We start from the raw sequence: 4,667 nt of genomic DNA, 5'->3' as shown, positions 1-4,667 counted from the left end.
TCTTTGGGACAACAAGGCAGAAGCCCCACATCCCCAAGGCGATGGCAATCTGGCAGGAGTGCTGTTGCACCCCAGGGCGCACATCAGAAAATGTGGAAAGGCCATCAGTTACGGCCTAACGCAAGAGGGCCCTCATCACCAAAGGGAGGAGGCTCCCAGCAGGGTAAAACTGCCACCAGAAGGCCAACGCCACCAAGAGGACGTCTGTCAGCCAGGCAGGAGTGACCTCACAGCAGAGGGCGACCTCACAGGATCAGACTGTCACCAGAGTGCCCCCATCACCAAGGGAATGGGAACCAGGCAGGAGTGTCCTCACACCAGTGGGGCCACATCATCGAAAGGTGAGGAAACTAGCACATGTGGCCTCAAACCGGAGGACCCTCATCACCAAGGGGCTGCGGGTGAGGCAGGCAGGAATAGTCTCACAACAGAGGGCCCACAGAATAAACAAGGTGAGGAATCCAGAATTTGGAACCTCCAGCAGGCGGCCTGGCGCACCAAGGCTATGGGATCTAGGCAGGAGTGAACTTACACCAGACAGCCCACATCATGAAACTGTGAGCAACCCAGCCGTTGGGGCCTGAGAGCAGAAGGCCCACATCACCATGGTGATGGGAACCAAGCAGAAGTGTCCTCGAACCACTGGGAGCACGTCAGAAAATGTGGAGAACCCAGCAGTTAGGGCCTGATGGTAGAGGGCACTCATCACCGAGGGGAGGAGGCTCCCAGCAGCCTCCAAGTGCCACCAGAGGACCCACGTCGCCAAGGCAACCTGTGCCAGCCAGGTAGTTGTGACCTCACAGCAGAGGGCACACCTCACAGAAGGGTGAGGAACCCAGCCAGGATCACACTCTCACCACAGGGCCCACATCACCAAGGGGATGGCAACCAGGCAGGAGTGTCCTCACACCAGTGGGGCCACATCATCGTAAGGTGAGGAACGCGGCACATGTGACCTCAAACCATAGAACCCGCAACAGAAATTTTCCAGCAATGAGGCAGGCAGGAATAGCCTCACAACAGAGGGCCCATAGAATATAAATATGAGGAAACCAGCAGTTGGAACCTCCCAGCAGGAGGCCCAGAGCACCGAGGCTCTGGGATCCATGACGGAGTGAACTCACATCAGAGAGCGCACATCATGAAAGTGTGAGCACCCCAGCCGTTGGGAATTCAGAGCAGAATGCCCACATCACCATGGGGATGGGAAACTGGCAGGTGTGTCCTCGCTCTACTGGGCACACATCAGAAAATGTGGGGAGCCTAGAAGTTAGGGTCTGACCCCAGAGGGCCCTCATCACCGAGGGGACGACGCTCCCCGTAGGATTTAAATGACACCAGAGAGCCCACATCATCAAGGCGACGTGTGCCAGCCAGGCAGGAGTGACCTCACAGCAGAGGGCGACCTCACAGAAGGGTGAGAAACCCAATCAGGATCAGACTGTCACCAGAGTGCCCCCATCACCAAGGGAATGGGAAACAGGCAGGAGTGTCCTCACACCAGTGGGGCCACATCACCGAAAGGTGAGGAAACTAGCACCTGTGGCCTCAAACCGGAGGACCCTCATCACCAAGGGGCTGCGGGTGAGGCAGGAAGGAATACTCTCACAACAGAGGGCCCAAAGAATAAACAGGTGAGGAATCCAGAATTTGGAACCTCCCAGCAGGCGGCCTGGCGCACCAAGGCTATGCGACCCAGGCAGGAGTGAACTTACACCAGAGAGCCCACATCATGAAACTGTGAGCAACCCAGACGTTGGGACTTCAGAGTAGAAGGCCCACATTCCCATTGGGATGGGAACCTTGCAGGAGTGTCCTTCCACCACTGGGCGCACATCAGAAAATGTCAGAATCCCAGCAGTTATGGCCTGATAGCAGAGGGCCTTCATAACCGAGGGGACGAGGCCCTCAGCAGTATACACCGGTCACTAGAAGGCCCGCGTCACCAAGGTGACGTGTGCCAGCCAGGCAGGAGTGGCCTCACAACAGAGGGCCCACCTCACACAAGGGTGAGGAACCCAGCCAGGATCAGACTCTCACCAGAGGCTCCACATCACCAAGGTAATGTGAACCAGGAAGAAGTAGCCTCACACCAGTTGGGCCACATCATCGAAAGGTGAGGAACCCAGCACACTTGGCCTCAAAAAAAGAGGATCCACATCACCAAGTGATTGGGACTGAGGCCGGCAGGAGTTGCCTCACAACAGAGGGACCATAGAATAAAAAAGGTGAGGAATCCTGTACCTGGAATCTCCCAGCAGGCGGCCCAGGGCACAGACGCTATGGGATCCAGGCCGGAGTGGACTCACACCAGAGAGCACACATCATGAAACTGTGAGCAACCTAGCCGGTGGGACCTCAAAGCAGAAGGCACACATCCCCATGGGGATGGGAACATGGTAGGAGTGTACTGGCATCACTGGGCGCATATCAGAAAACGTGGGGAGCCCCGGAGTTTGGGCCTGATGCAAGAGTGCCCACATCACCCACGGGAGGAGGCTCCAAGCAGGATCCTACTGCTACCAGAGGGCCCACGTTGCCAAGGGGACGTGTGCCAGCTAGGCAGGAGTGACCTCACAGCAGAGGTCCCACCTCACAGAAGGGTGAGGTACCAAGCCGGGATCAGACTCTCACCAGAGGTCCTACATCACCAATGGGATGGGAACCCGGCAAGAGTGTCGTCACACCAGTCCGGCCACATCATCGAAAGCTGAGGAACCCAGCACATCTGGCCTCACTCCAGAGGACCCACATCACAAAGGGACTGGGAATGAGGTAAGCAGGAGTAGCCTCACAACAGAGAGCCCATAGAATAAAAAATGTGAGTAATCCAGAAGTTGGAACCTCCCAGCAGGTGGCCCAGCGAACTGAGGCCATGGGAACCAAGATGCAGTGAACTAACACCAGAGGGCCCACATCATGAGGCTGTGGGCCACCCAGTCTTTGGGACAACAAGGCAGAAGCCCCACATCCCCAAGGTGATGGGAATCTGTCAGGAGTGTTGTTGCACCCCAGGGCGCACATCAGAAAATGTGGAAAGGCCATCAGTTACGGCCTGATGCAAGAGGGCCCTCATCACCAAGGGGAGGAGGTTCCCAGCAGGGTAAAACTGCCACCAGAGGGCCAATGTCACCAAGAGGACGTCTGCCAGCCTGGCAGGAGTGACCCCACAGCAGAGGGCGACCTCACAGAAGGGTGAGGAACCCAATCAGGATCAGACTGTCTCCAGAGTGCCCCCATCACCAAGGGAATGGGAACCAGGCAGGAGTGTCCTCACAGCAGTGGGGCCACATCATCGAAAGGTGAGGAAACTAGCACATGTGGCCTCAAACCAGAGGACCCTCATCACCAAGGGGCTGCGAGTTAGGTAGGCAGGAATAGTCTCACAACAGAGGGCCAACAGAATAAACAAGGTGAGGAATCTAGAATTTGGAACCTCCCAGCAGGCGGCCTGGCAAACCAAGGCTATGGGATCCAGGCAGGAGTGAACTTACACGAGAGAGCCCACATCATGAAACTGTGAGAAACCCAGCCATTTGGACTTGAGAGCAGAAGGCCCACATCCCCATGGGGATGGGAACCAGGCAGAAGTGTCCTCGAACCACTGGGAGCACGTCAGAAAATGTGGAGAACCCAGCACTTAGGGCCTGATGGTAGAGGGCACTCATCACCGAGGGGAGGAGGCTCCCACCAGCCTCCTAGTGCCACCAGAGGATCCACGTCACCAGGTAACCTGTGCCAGTCAGGTAGGTGGAACCTCACAGCAGAGGGCGCACCTCACAGAAGGGTGAGGAACCCAGCCAGTATCACACTCTCACCACAGGGCCCACATCACCAAGGGGATGGCAACCAGGCAGGAGTGTGCTCACACCAGTGGGGCCAAATCATCGAAAGGTGAGGAACCCAGCACATGTGGCCTCAAACCAGAGAACCCACATCACCAGTGGTCTAGGAATGAGGCAGGCAGGAGTAGCCTCAAAAAAGAGGGCCCATAGAATAAAAAGTTGCAGAAACCTGCAGTTGGAACATCTGAGCAGGCAACCCAGAACAGCGAGGATATGGGATCCAGGCCAGAGTGAAGTCACAGCAGAGGGCCTACATCATGGAACTGTAAGCAACCCAGGTGTTGGGACCTCAGAGCAGAAGGCCCACATTCCCATTGGGATGTGAAACTTGCAGCAGTGTCCTCGCACCACTGGGCGCACATCCGAAATTGTGGTGAGCCCAGAGCAGCTAGAGCCTGATGCAAGATGGCCCTCATCACAGAAGGGAGAGACTCCCATCCGGATCCAAGTACCACAAGAGGGCTCACGTTCTTTAGAAGCCGTGTGGCAGCCAGGCAGTTGTGACCTCACAGCAGACGGCTCACCTCACAGACGGGTGAGGAACACAGCCAGGATCAGGCTCTTACCAGAGATCCCACATAACCAAGGGGATGGGTACCAGGCAGGAGTGTCCTCACAACAGAGGGGCCATATCATCGAAAGGTGAGCAACCCAGCACATGTGGCCTCAAACCTGAGGAACCACATCACCAAAGGGCTGGGAGAGAGTCAGGCAGGAGTAGCCTCACAACGGAGAGTCGATAGATTTAAATGGGTGAGGAATTCAGCAGCTGGATCTTCCCATCATGTGGCCCAGAGCACTGAGGCTATGGGATCAAGGCCG

Source organism: Delphinapterus leucas, chromosome 21 (assembly GCF_059928025.1).
Source record: "Delphinapterus leucas isolate spDelLeu-1000000601 "Yukka" chromosome 21, BTC_Dleu_Yukka2, whole genome shotgun sequence".
Lineage (NCBI taxonomy): Eukaryota > Metazoa > Chordata > Mammalia > Artiodactyla > Monodontidae > Delphinapterus > Delphinapterus leucas.
Note: the sequence above shows the minus strand (reverse complement) of the source record.